Consider the following 14,780-nt stretch of genomic DNA (forward strand, 5'->3'; position numbering starts at 1 on the left):
CTCCAACAATACCTACACTGCTACGTCAGCGAGAGGCAGAACGATTGGGTGGAGAAACTAGCGCTGGCCGAATTTGCATACAACAACGCTGAACATGTGTCCACGGGAATGAGCCCGTTCATGGCTAATTATGGGTGTCACCCCAGGGCATTCCAGGGGAGAGGGGAGGAAGGGTGGAGCGTACCGGCGGCAGAGCAGTTTGTGGAAGAAATGGAGGCCCTACACCAGCAACTCAAGATGAACTTGGAACGGGCCAAGGAAACTTACAAGAGGCAGGCAGACAAGCACCGCAGAGAAGGGGAAACCATACGGGTTGGGGATCGGGTGTGGTTGTCAACCCAAGGGTTACCCTTTAAGGGAGGGTGCAAGAAGTTAAGGCCAAGGCGACTAGGACCTTTTGAGGTAACCCAGCAGGTGAACCCCGTGGCATTTAAGCTCAAGTTGCCGACCAGCATGAAATTACACCCGGTGTTCCATAGGTCTCTCCTCTCACCATACAGGGAGGGACGGGAATTTCCGGGGCGAGAGGGAGAAGTCCCCATACACCCACAGGTGGAGGAGAGGGAACTTCACAGTCAAGCCACGGAAATACTCGACTCAAGATGGCGAGGGCGCCAGGTGGAGTACCTGGTGGCCTGGGAGGGCGAACCCGAGTCAGAAAACACGTGGGTTCCCGCGGAGGCCATCAGGGATGAGTATCTTAGGGAGGAGTTTCACAGCAGGTTCCCAAGGAAACCCAAACCACTAGCAAGATTCTGGGAGGAGCAATTTGGAGTCACAGAAGATGAAGAGGATTTTGTGGGTTTTTCAGCCTCTGAAGGGGAGGGAGGAGAGGTGTCAGATGGAGAGGAATCGGACTGGGAAGGTTACCCTGCGGGAGGAGATAGGAGCAGGTGGGAAGCAGAGTTTGAATCATCAGAGGATGGGGGCAGTTCCTTCAGGGGATTCCCCGCATCGTCGGCCAAGGAAAGGGACGAGATTGGGTCAAAGGAGCGGGCCGGAGGGGGAGGGGGTCCTGGGGGGGGAGGTGGATGTCAGGGAACTGCCATCGCAGCCAGGAGTGCTGGTCGGCAACAAATTAAAGCGGCAAAGTAAAGTCAGCGAAATACAGCCACGGGGAGAGGGAAAGGTGGGGGTCAGGGGAGCGGGAAGGATCGATAAAATCAGAACAATAAATGTAGTTTCCCAGAAGCAGAAGTGACACAACACTACAGTACACTCCCACAATAAAACAGACCCCTGCACAAGGCAAGCAATGCGAGCGCCAATCACAGCACGCTCAGAAACACACTCCCCGACTTATCGGAACCCAGCGAAACCACAAGAGGGTGAGCGACAAACACCCCTGCTCCCCCCCACACACACCCCAGCTGAGGAGACCCCCTCAGGAAGGCAATACGAATGTGAACCCTGAGCAGATGTAATTGAAAGCAGAGGAACTAAAGCCCAAAGGTCTCCGGAACACGTGGTGCCTCAAGTCGCTTTAAGGGGTCCAACAATGGAGAGAAGGGATGAGATGTGAGCAGATTGTGAAACTGAGCCAGAAGGAAGTTCCCTGGATCGCAGCTAAGTTTAAATTGGTCCCAGCCAGCGGATTGGCTGGCCGGAACTATGATGCTGCTGGGACCTCAGGGTGACGCAGGACGCTGCCCCCGTCCCCGGATCGGAGTGGGTGGCCAAAAGATCCATCGCAACTCCTCCCCCACTGGGAAGTGGAGCGGATATCTTGAAAGGGGAAGAAACCTGAGAGAAATGGTGACCTGAAGATCTTTCTGCTAGTTCCGGTTGATATCGTGATTAATAATATAGCCTGGCTATATTACTCGCTCTGGAGATAAGAGCGATCTGGGATTATGCTCATGAAGCTTGATAAAAGCTGTTGTTCTGCTGTCTGTACCTTGCAGCTGGACGTCAGTTTGCAACAAGGTGGCAGGCAGAGGGAAATACCATTATGCCTGACTGCCATGTAATAGCCTGGTAAAAGGGTTGCACCCTCTCTATTTTTAAACCTATTAAAATATCTCTGGGATGATGAGATTCTAATGAGAGAAATTCCTCTCTCATTAGAAACCTGGTGTCAGGGAACTGCCATCACAGCCAGGAGTGGAGGAAGGGCTCCCAAGCAATGCCGGAGAAGGTCCCAGCAGGAAAAGAGGGGACTCAGCGACCGGGGAAGGAAATCAGCGTTACACCAGGGAGAAAGGCGGGCAGAGGCGGGCTTCGGAGAGATGGCTCCAGGACTCTTCGCCAGAGACCAGCGGGGAGAGCACGGGTCCTCCACTGCCCACACCCACCCTGCGCAGAAGACTTCCGCGCAGGGAGGCTAGGCGGAGACTATCCGTCAAGGAACTTGTATGTTGGAAGAAGTTCAGGAAACGCCCACTGACGGATTCTGCTAGTGACTGAGACAGACGCGGAATCAGGACTGTCCAGCCAGGGAAAGGTTTATCCAGGCAACCTCGCCGAGAGTGGCGGCAACTTACGCACGAGCAACCCCCAATTCCCATTACACCTGGGCATACCAACATCTTTCACCAAAAAGCCAGAAAGGAAATTTAAGTGTTAAAGTGTCTAAAGTATAGCAGAAAACTTGAATTATGGTGAGCATGAAATATTAAAAACCTACAATAAAAATCCTGGTACCATTTTTATGTTTGTTTCCTGCCACCAAACAGATAATTGAAAGTGGAGTAACTATTATTAACCATGAGAATGAATTTGGCCTGAGATACCAGCTGCAGCTGACTGTCTTTCTTTTAAGGAGGAACATTAAGGTGAACTGAGTAGCCAATAATATTCGGCACATTGAAACTATCCAGTATGGATCTACTAGTGATAATTGGAATTGTACAACAGATGTTTGCTGAACAGCTAAAAATGTTCAGATCAATGTTTGATGAGGATGAAGATAATAATAATAATAATAATAATAATAATAATAATAATAAGAAGAAGAAGAAGAAGAAGAAGAAGAAGAAGAAGAAGTTTATTTGTACCCCGCCCATCTGATGAGAAAAGTGAGCCAGAGGAGAAAGAATATTATGAGGTATAAAAAAAAATGGAAATGGTGAATATGCAGAGGCGTCAGAACAAATTGATGAAAAGTTGGCAGGACTGGATCAAGAAATAACCAAACTGAAGGAATCAGATGACCACGTGGAAATGGAAGTAGAAGATAATATTACAAACAGTGATTTTGAGACATATCTGGATATGGTGTTGATGGAACTGAAAGAAAGTGCTCACTTGTGGGGTACCTCAGGGCTCTGTCCTCTCCCCCATGCTTTTCAACATCTATATGAAGCCGCTGGTAGAGATCATGAGGGGGCTTGGGCTGGGCACCAGTATTTGGATTATACCCAGCTCTACCTCTTGTCTAAATCGCAACCAATTAAGGTGGTGAATGTCCTGTGTGAGTGTCTGGAGGCGGTTGGAGGATGGATTGAGGTTGAATCCTGACAAGACAGAAGTATTGTTTCTGGGGGACAGGGGGTGGAGAGCAGTGGCATGCAGTGAAATTTTTCGTAGGGGAACAGTTAGGGCGAGAGGCACCAACTTGCAAGGGCAATGGGGGCGGGGGGCTGATGTCATGCCCGTGAGCATTGGCACCTCCTTCCCTAAGTCAAGCAAAATCTTCCCAAGCTTTGGGAAGGCTGCACCAAGCCTCTGACAGGCTGCTAGAGCCCTGCTGCCTCCTTCCTAAAGCTAAGTGGGCTTTGGGAAAGTGGTGGGAGGGCTCTTGGACACATCAGAGCATCACATCTTCTTCCCTAAGCCAGATAGAAGTTTCCTAGGCTTTGGGAAGGAGGTGCCAAGGGAACATTTAGGGCCAAGGTTTTCAACCGTTTTGAGTCCACGGCTGCCTTGACCAACTGCATTCTTTCCGTGGCACTCTTGTGGGGCTCAGGAGCCCAGTTATGTAACACCTTACCTGCACAGCTGGCAGCCTCTCACCCTTTTTTGAACATCCTCCCTTGTGGCTTTTCCCCTCAGTCTCCTCTTTTCTCCCCTCTCCTTGTAAGTTCTCTGGAAAGCTGCTGCTATCACCCCTCGTCTCTGAGCTGCACCCCCTGCCCCAAAGAGAGGTGCTTCCTCATGCCACACCCCAAGGGGCCTGGGAAAAGGATGCCTTCAGCCTTAGCGGCCTGATGGAGACTAGCCAAAGGTGAACATGAGGCCAGCACCTTATCTTGGGAGGCAGCAGTGGCAGCAGCTGGCACTACCAGGCCTGCATGGCAGAAAGGCTCCCCTTCTTCACCAGGCACTCAGCTGCAACACAGCGGACACAAGAAAGGCCAGCATGCCTGCCTGGCCTCCCACTTGTTTGTCCACTCCCAACAGTAAGGGCTGGTGAACTGGCTGGCTGGGCTCCCTCGCCTGCTTGCTTGCTTACTCGAAGGCCACCTCAGCTCCTGGCAACCAGCACCCCCTGGTGAGCCCCAGAAGCACCATTCACCTGGGGAGCTTGTAGCCAGGGCTGCAGCAACAAACAGCTGTAGAAGCCTTTTGGAGGCTGTTATGTACTGAGTTGAATAGGATCCAAAATGCAGCAGTCTGATTGGTCCTAGAACAATAGGATCCAAAATGCAGCAGTCTGATTGGTCCCAGAACAATAGGATTCAGAATGCAGCAGTCTGATTGGTCTTAGAACAATGCAGCAGTATGATTGGTCTGCAGGAGCCACCCAATCCAGCTCCAGATGGAAGTGAATCCACAACCTGATTGGCCTACAGGAGAATTCCGGAATTAGCCAATCACGTGCAGCCCATTGTGTAAATAATGTATATAAAGCAGATATTGTGGGGGAACTTTCATTCCTCCTCACCGCTATGAGCTGAATAAAGAGCATGAAATCCACTCTCAACTCTAAGTATATTTCACTGGCGACGAAGGTGGGATCCCGCTGAGCTGACTGCCTCGCACCGTGTACCCAGGCTTCAGCTCCGGGACCCAAGGAACTCAGAATGGCAACTGACAGCAGCTTCTCGCCGTTCAACCCAGCATCTGGAGACTGGGAAGCGTACGCCTCCCGTTTCACCTTCCTCCTAGAAGCCAAAGGGGTCACTGACGAAGAAGACGCCAAGAAGAGGGCGATATTCTTCAGCTTCTGCGGACAGGAGACATTTGAAATTGCCCGGGCTCTCCTTGCGCCTGAAGATGTCACTACTGTTCCATACAAAACAATAATGGAACAACTGAAGGGGCACTTTTCACCGCAGCCCTCAGTGGTGGCTCGTCAAAATGCCTTCTACGCAAAGCAGCAAGCCCCTGGGGAAACCATAACAGGGTTTGTGACCTCTCTCCGCCAAGCCGCCCGGTTCTGCAACTTATCAGAGTTGGAGAACATGCTTCGTGACCGCCTCGTCGGTGGCCTGAAGGATGAGAAGCTGCAACAACGCCTCTACGCTAAGAAGGACCTAACATTCCAGGTCGCTCTGGAGGAGGCCCTGGCAACGGAAGCTGCCGAGAGGTCGACGCAAGAGGCACGGCCGAGCCTGCCGTCCCAACCGAGGGTCCACCACGAAGACCTCACCGACGACTCAGGATCTGACAGGGAGGAGGTGCACAGAGTACAGCAGCACACTCAAGCAGCGCACAGACCACAGCTGCCTCGACAAGAAGGAGGAAACTGCGCAAGCTGCGGGGAGAGTCACGAGAGGAGGACCTGCCGTTTTCGCAATGCAGTGTGCAGGCAGTGCAGAAAATTGGGACACATCGCCCGGGTGTGTCGGGCTCGGCCCACCCGACACCAGGCATCAGAGGACCGATCCAAGAGCCCCAGGTCCCGGGGCCCAACGCACCTCGACGGAGCTAACGGACTGTCAGGTATACCAGTTGCCCCACCCCAACGCAGAGAAAATTTATGAAGAGGTACAGATAGAGGGGGCCCTGTGCTGCATGGAGCTTGACACGGGTTCAACTCTAGCCATAATCTCGGCAAGGACCTTAAGGAAACTGTGTCCTAGTGGGGGTCCCAAACTCAGGCCGGCCCCATTCACCCTCCGGGACTTCCAGAAACGTAAGGTCCCCACAATGGGGGTGGGGACCTTCAGGGTGCAATATCGAGGGTGGATGCGGCAACTGGACTTGCTTGTGGTCAAGGGCCCCTACATTAGCTTACTGGGATTGGCATGGTTTGGACCACTGGGGCGAGCCGTCACCGGGGTGAACCGCACTAGCTTACAAGTGGACGTGGATGCCATATGCAAGGAATTCCCGGGGGTTTTCGATGGGAAATTGGGAAAATATACGGGGCCCCCCATTGCTCTACAGCTTGACCCCGCAGTACGACCTGTCAGGCTCAAAGCCCGCAGGGTCCCATTCGCCCTGAAACCCCGTATAGATGAGAAATTGGACCAGCTTGTGGAGCAAGGAGTGCTGGAACCTGTGCCTAATGCCCCCTGGGAAACCCCGATCGTCACACCCGTCAAGCCTAATGGTTCGGTCCGCGTCTGCGCAGACTACAAATGTACCATAAACAAGGCCCTCACGGCCCACGCATACCCATTGCCAGTGGTCAGTCATGTCCTTGCCACCCTGGCTGGGTCAAAAATTTTTGGCAAGCTGGACTTGGCCCAAGCATATCAACAGCTGCCGGTAGATGAGGCCACAGCAGAGGCACAGACGATTGTGACGCACAGTGGAGCGTTCAGGGTAAAGCGGCTGCAATTCAGTGTCAGCGTGGCACCAGGCATAGTTCAGAATCTAATGGACTCTCTCCTTAAAGGGATTCCTGGCGTCACCCTCTTCTTCGATGATGTGCTGATTGCTGGGTCCACGCCAGAGGAGTTTGAGGACCGCCTCCGCACCGTTCTGCACTGTTTCCAGATGGCGGGTCTCAAGGTGAAGCGGGAAAAATGTTTACTAGGAGTGCCTCAGGTGGACTTTCTGGGATTTATGGTGGACGCAGAAGGGGTCCACCTGACTGGGGACAAGGTACGGGCCATTTGTGATGCCCCAGCGCCCAAGAGCAAGACTGAACTTCAGGCCTTCTTGGGACTATTGAACTTTTACCATTCCTTCCTTCCCCACAATGCGGCGGTAGCGGAGCCCCTACACAGACTCCTGGACAAGTGGGCCCCTTGGGTGTGGGGCCAGCGCCAGGAGGCCGCATTCCAGGCAGTCAAGGACTTGCTTGTCTCAAACTCGGTCTTGGCACACTTCAACGAGAGGCTGCCGGTGGTGCTAGCATGCGATGCCTCGCTCTATGGCATTGGTGATGTCCTGGGACACCAACTCCCGGATGGAAGAGAGGTGCCGATGGCATACTTTTCCCAGACATTCGACGCAACCGAGCGGAACTACTCGCAAATCTACAAGGAGGGTCTGGCAATCGTGAAGGGAGTAAAAATAATCCATGATTTCTTGTACGGGCGGCCCTTTACTGTGGTGACTGACCACAAGCCGTTGCTTGGCTTGTTTGCCCCCGAAAAGCAGACCCCCCAAGTGCTGTCTCCTCGCGTCCTCAGGTGGTCAATTTTCCTTGCCAGCTACCAGTATGCACTGATTCACCGCCCTGGGAAGGCGATGGGCCACGCGGACGCCCTCAGCAGGCTACCACTACCGGAAACAGGCCCCGACTCAGCACCCGCGCAAGAGGTTATGAGCCTGGAGCTGCTTCCCGACCGCCCCATTCAGGCACAAGAAGTTGCACACCATTCCAAGAAAGATAGGGTCATCTCCCGGGTCCTGGACTGGGTGTGGAGGGGATGGCCCAGCAGCAGCCCCGGACCAGAATTCGCCAGCTACACAACCCGCAAATATGAACTGTCGGCCAACAAGGGGTGCCTGTTATGGGGAAGCAGGGTCGTTGTTCCCCAGCCCCTCCGCAAAAGGGTCCTCACAGCCCTACACGAGACACACCCAGGGGTAGTGAGAATGAAGGCCCTTGCCAGGAGTTGTGTGGTGGCCGGGGATCGACGGAGAGATAGAGGCCTGGGTCAAACACCGCCCAGATGCCCCAAGGGCCCCAGTCCAGTCCTGGGAGTCCGCCCGAGCACCATGGTCACGCCTGCATGTGGACTTCGCTGGCCCCTTTCAGGGGAAAACATTCTTCATAGTGGTGGACTCCTACACCAAATGGCTGGAAGTCGCACTGGTACTGTCCACTTCCACGTCTGCAGCCATCCGGGTACTACGCAGGCTGTTTGCAACCCACGGGCTCCCTGACACTCTCGTCTCAGACAACGGAACCACATTTACATCAGGAGAATTCCCAAACCTTCACAGCGCAGAACGCCATCCGCCACATCCGCTCGGTGCCATTCCACCCTGCCACCAATGGCCAAGCAGAATGCATGGTGCGGACCACCAAGGACACCCTCCGCCGCATGATGCAAGGGGATTGGGAGTACAGCCTTGCCACATTCCTTCTAGCACAGCACAGCACCCCCAGCTCAACGACTGGCCGGAGCCCCACTGAACTACTAATGGGCCGATGCCTTGCAATCAGATTGGACCGCCTTCACCCCGATAGAGCTCAGGATGAGGTAGTGGTGGGGGAAGGCAGGAACCCCCAGACGTTCATGGCCCAGGACCCAGTGTACGCAAAGAATTTTGGGGCAGGCCCAGCATGGGTACCCGCCACAGTCACCAGGGTCACTGGCCCCGTGTCGTACGAGGTGCTAACGGATGGGGGGCAATGCTGGCGCCGCCACTGCGACCAGATACGGCGACGATTCCTGGGAGAAAACCAGGAGGAGGACAGGTCAGAGGAGTCCCAAGGGAACAGTGGGGCAGTGAGGCCCGTAGAACAGGAGGGGCCAGCAGGAGAGGCAGAATCAGTAAATACAGAGAGGACCCGCGAGGCCGAAAGGACACTGGAACCAGAACCACGACTGAGCGAGCCAGTTGCGCCAGACCAAATGGCCCCATCACAGCCAGCATCCTTGGAACACGAGCCAGAACCTGAACCCCGGACCAGGGAACACCCCAGGCCGCAACGCACACGTAGGCCGCCGGCATAACTTGATGACTATGAATGCGACCTCCCGGGCAGGACTGGAACTTAGAGGGGAGGGGTGTTATGTACTGAGTTGAATAGGATCCAAAATGCAGCAGTCTGATTGGTCCCAGAACAATAGGATTCAGAATGCAGCAGTCTGATTGGTCTTAGAACAATGCAGCAGTATGATTGGTCTGCAGGAGCCACCCAATCCAGCTCCAGATGGAAGTGAATCCACAACCTGATTGGCCTACAGGAGAATTCCAGAATTAGCCAATCACGTGCAGCCCATTGTGTAAATGATGTATATAAAGCAGATACTTTGAGGGGACTTTCATTCCTCCTCACCACTATGAGCTAAATAAAGACCATGAAACCCACTCTCGACTCTGAGTATATTTCAGAGGCAGAGACACGAGAGGGCATCAGAGGAGGGAGGGAAAGAAAGAGGGACAGAGGACAGTGTTGCCTGCGGCACCCCTGACTATCATTCAAGGCACCCCATAGTTGAAAAGCACTGATTTAGGGGACTAGCCTAGTCCCCCTAGTCCAATGACTGCACGCCACTGGTGGGCAGGTGTGGGGGACTCTCTGGTCCTGTATGGATTTGAACATACTGATATTGGGAGCTGAAAACCATTTGAAAAGACAGAAGTACAGTGGTACCTCGGGTTACATACGCTTCAGGTTACACACTCCACTAAGCCAGAAATAGTGCTTCAGGTTAAGAACTTTGCTTCAGGATAAGAACAGAAATCAGGCTCCAGCGGCGCGGCGGTAGCAGGAGGCCCCATTAGCTAAAGGGATGCGTCAGGTTAAGAACAGTTTCAGGTTAAGTACGGACCTCCGGAACGAATTAAGTACTTAACCCGAGGTACCACTGTGCTGTTTGGAGGGGACAAGCAGGTGTGGGGGACTCCCTGGTCCTGAATAGGGTAACTGTGCCCCTGAAGGACCAGGTGTGCAGCCTGGGAGTAATTTTGGACTCACAGCTATCCATGGAGGCACAGGTCAATTCTGTGTCCAGGGCAGTTGTCTACCAGCTCCATCTGCTTGCGCACTGGTTCACCAGAGTGGTACATGCTCTGGTTATCTCCCACTTGGACTACTGCAATGCGCTCTACATGGAGCTACCTTTGAAGGTGACTCAGAAACTACAACTTATTCAGAATGCAGCAGCTAGACTGGTGACGGAGAGCAGCCACTGGGACCATATAACACTGGTCCTGAAAGACTTACATTGGCTCCTAGTATGTTTCCAGGCACAATTCTAAGTATCAGTGCTGACTTTTAAAGCCCTAAACGGCCTCAGCCCTGTATACCTGAAGGAGCGTCTCTACCCGCATTGTTCAGCCCACACACTGAGATCCAGCTCTGAGGGCCTTCTGGCAGTTCCCTCACTGAGAGAATTGACGCTACAGGGAATCAGGTAGAGGACATTCTCGGTAGTGGCACCCACCCTGTGAAATGCCCTCCCATCAGATGTCAAGGAAATTAGTAACTATATATCCTTTAGAAGACATCTGAAGGCAGCCCTGTTTAGGGAAGCCTTTTAATGTGTAATATTTTATTATGTTTTTATATATGTTGGAAGCCCCCTAGAGTGGCTGGGACAACCCAGTCAGATGGGCGGGGTACAAATGTTGTTGTTGTTGTTGGTGGTGGTTGTTCTAAAAAGCTTCGGGATTTCAGTCCTGACCTTTTTTTAGCCTTAGCAGAGAGAAAAGACTCTGCTTACAATCTGGAGTGAATCTAAAGTATGTTTCTATTAAAGCTATGGTATTGCCTCTGGAAAAATATTGAAAAAAATGAAAGTGGAAGGGCATAAAGAGGAGATTGGGATACCATTGTAAAAGCAACAGGATATGGAATTGGGTATACAGAACTGGAAATTAATTAGGAGATATGTAATGAGAAATTAAAATGGAATAATACAATAAGAAATAGAACTAAATAGATGGGACTGGATCTGAACAAGTGGATAGATAATGAGAAACAAAAATGGAATATTGGTCTAAATATGTGATCATAGTGGAGAGAGTTTAATATGGACACAGACAGAAAAAAAATACTATTCAATATGGAGTAATGGTGGGAATCAATATAAGTAAAATAAAAAGAAAAAAATGGTTAACATTAATAATAAAAATAACAAGGGAATCTATCTTGGACTTTCAGTGAGAGAATGAAATGAATGACTGTGAGACACTTTAACTTAAGATGAAATATTGTTTACAAGAAAGTGGAGTAAATAGATGTTCACAAAATATATGTTTTAAATACAGTGAGGGGGGAAAAGTATTTGATCCCCTGCTAAATTTGCCCATTTGCCCTCTGACAAAGAAATGACCAGTCCATAATTTTAATGGTAGGTTTATTGTAGCTGTGAGAGACAGAATAACAACAGGAAAACCCCCAGAAACACAGAAGACAAAAGTCAGAGGTTGATGTGCATTATAATGAGTGAAATAAGTATTTGATCCCCTATCAACCAGCCAGATATCAGGCGACCTGGTATCTTCACTGTATGTAAGGAGCTGAGATTAGAAGCACCTGCTGTAAGGGAGAGGTCTTACCTGTAATCCCAGCTCGTTATAGTACCTGTACAAAAGACACCTGTCGACAGAAGCAATCAATCCAGCAGATTCCAAAGTAGCCACCATGATCAAGACCAAAGAGCTGTCCAAGGATGTCGAGGACAAGATTGTAGACCTGCACAAGGCTGGACTGGGCTACAAATAACTGCCAACCTCCCTCAGTCTGGGGCTCCATGAAAGATCTCATCCCGTGGAGTTGCAATGATCATGAGAACGGTGATGAAGCAGCCCAGAACTACACGGGGGGATCTTGTCAATGATCTCAAGGCAGCTGGGACCATAGACACCATGAAAACAGTTGGTAACACACTATGCCGTGAAGGACTGAGATCTTGCAGAGCCCGCAAGGTCCCCTTGCTCAAGACAGCACATGTACAGGCCCATCTGCAGTTTGCCAATGCACATCTACATGACCCAGAGGGAAACTGGGTGAAAGTGTTGTGGTCAGATGAGACCAAAATTGAGCTCTTTGGCATCAACTCAAATTGCCGTGTTTGGAGGAGGAGGAATGCTGCCTACGACCCCAAGAACACCATCCCCACCGTCAAACATGGAGGGGGGCATATTATGCTTGGGGGTGTTTTTCTGCTAAGGGGACAGGACACGTTCACCACATCAAAGGGACAATGGACAGGACCATGTATCATCAAATCTTTGATGAGCACCTCCTTCCCTTAGCCAGGGCATTGAAAATGGGTCGAGGATGGGTATTCCATCATGATAATGACCCAAAACACACAGCCAAGGCAACAAAGGAGTGGCTCAAGAAGAAGCACATTAATGTCCTGGAGTGGCCTAGCCAGTCTCCAGACCTTAATCCAATCAAAAATCTGTGGAGGGAGCTGAAGGTTTGAGTAGCTACTGTAAGTATATATTCCTCTAGTACATGACCGGCAGATGAAAAATCAGAGTCCCTCTTTTGGAATTTTTGTTAGTACATCTCCATTTTTGCTTTATTTGATTCTTTTTTTCTCTTTTCTCTCCTTATCTCTATTATTTCTTTCACTTTCTCTTTTGCTCCCCCCCCCTCAATTTTTTTGTATTGTGTGTGGTGCCTGACTCAGGGTTAAGGGGTGGTTAACATGCAGATGAAGGTGAGGATTAGCTGATGAAGGACCCTGCATGAGAGGCAGGGAAGGGAAGGCGGGAGAATAGGAGAAGAAAGAAAAGCTCCCAGGTGAGGGCTGGGAGGGTTCACCTTTCTCTGTTATGATTGATTGATTGATTGAAGCTAAGATCTACCTGTGAAGGATGACTTTATATTCTTTCCCCCTTTTCTTTCTTGATTCTTTGTTTTTGTTTAGATTAGGTTGTTCTTTTATTGTAATATATTATGAAAAGTCTTAATAAAATCTTTTTTAAAAAGAAGACAAAGAAAAAGCGATCTTGCAACACATTGTAACACACAATGCAGTGTTGAGGATTTAAGAAAAACAACAGCAAAATTAATGTTGTTCAGTTTACAGGTGTAAAGGGGGTGGGGGGAAAGTAACTCCCCAGTCAGTGAGAGGTTGCAATGTTTTGAAAACATACTTTTGTTACCTTTCAGAACTTAGAGCAACAGAACTATAGCAGAAGAAAGGATGCCAAGGGTCATATAGTCCAACCTGCTGCAATGCAGGAATCACAGCTAAAGAATCCCTAGCAGATGGCCATCCAATGGCTGTTTAAAAATCTCCAACGAAGGAGTCCACCACTTTCTAAGGCAGTCTGTTCCACTGTCCAACAGCTCTAAACATCAGGAAGTTCTTCCTAAAGTTTAGGAGGAATCTCCTTCCTTGTAATTTGAATCCATTGATTTGGGCCCTACCCCTCTGGAGCAGCAGAAAAGTGGGGGGTGGGGGGGGGCTGTAGCCCAGGGCACATAATTTTCAGGGGGTGCAAACTAGACCCCCTCTCCACAGGGATCCCCATCCTGTCTTGCCTGCCACTGGGGGTTTCTGGGCCCCAGCACCTGACCTGGTCTTGCCCCTCACTGAATGGCCATCGGGCCAGTGTTGGGAGGATGCACCCACCAAGGGCAGTGTCGGGAGGCCGGGCTCCCCGCTGTCTGGATGGACAAGTGGCACAGCACAGCCCTGTGAACACTCCATGACCCATGCCTGCCCGGCGGCATCAGCAGTAAGGGCTGGACTGGTGCAGCAGGTTTTGTTCACCCTCTGCACCCCGCCCTACCTGGCACACATGTGCGCACGTGTGCATGCCCTGGGCACTGACAAACAGCACAATGCTGCTGACCAGAAGAAGGTGGGGTGTGACCAGGCTGAGGCTGGAGCTGTGTGTGGTGGAAGAGAAGTCAGCTTCGTGTTTTCGCCCAGCATTCCAGAGCTTGTGGAAGAGGGAAAAGGCCTGGGCACAGCAGAGCTGCTTCTCCTTAGTTTGTGCTTTCCCAGAAGTGAAGGATGGAAATGCAGAGCCATGAGTCTGAATGTGGAGGAGGCGAAGTTGAAGCAATGCAGCTGTCAGCTGTGAGGAGGGGAGAGCAAGATCAGAGGGGAAAGACACGGAGGAATGACTGAACAGCTGCCAAACCTGCACAGGTCCTGAGCCTGAGCAGCAGCAGTGAAGAGGAGCAGGAGGACACCAAAGAAGCCATGGAGGACAGTATGGAGGAGGCAGAGAGAAGACGAAGGAGGGGTGAGAAGTTCAGAAGCCAGAGAGTTAGTCCCCCAAGAGAGTGCAGGTTTATTATTCTGCAGAGAGATTGGATTGTGGCCTCCAGTGGCTGAAGATGGAGCACCTACCTGCAGAGAACAGAGGCAGTAGGTGATCAAGCTGCAGGGAGCTGGCTTGGAGGAGCATTTGCAATGCCTGAAGGACACACTATGAGGGTGGGAGGTCCTCCTCTGAAAGAAACACTTGAGTGTTAAAGGAAAGGAGCATATCCTGGAGTTGGGTCTGAGCCTCATCCAGCCAGTGCGGGAACTGCAGCAGAGAGGCAGATACACTGGAATAGGAGCCAAGGACACAAGAACAGGCCCTGCTTGGCTCCTCCAGCCATCCCCAGCCCAAGGGAAAGCAGACTGCAGGGTGGATGGAAGCACATGGTGCAGTGCCAAGGAGAGGCCAGCCTGACCTGGCCAAAGAGATGGAAGAGAAGGCAGCCATGGATGATAGCCTTCTGAGAGATGCCACAGAGCAAGTTTCTTAGAGCAGGAAAACACGAGGCTGAAACCCAAGAATCCACAAGAACGGCAGGACCAGCCCCAGGGGCAGACAGGCACACTGCAGTTGTCAGG

General features: G+C 51.3%; 1 pseudogene; it reads left to right on the plus strand.

Moving 5' to 3' along the window:
• The first annotated feature begins 4,964 nt into the window (after positions 1 to 4,964).
• Positions 4,965 to 6,766, plus strand: LOC144326460 (uncharacterized; annotated as a pseudogene).
• Positions 6,767 to 14,780: the final 8,014 nt, after the last annotated feature.

Source organism: Podarcis muralis, chromosome W (assembly GCF_964188315.1).
Source record: "Podarcis muralis chromosome W, rPodMur119.hap1.1, whole genome shotgun sequence".
Classification (NCBI taxonomy): Eukaryota; Metazoa; Chordata; class Lepidosauria; order Squamata; family Lacertidae; genus Podarcis; species Podarcis muralis.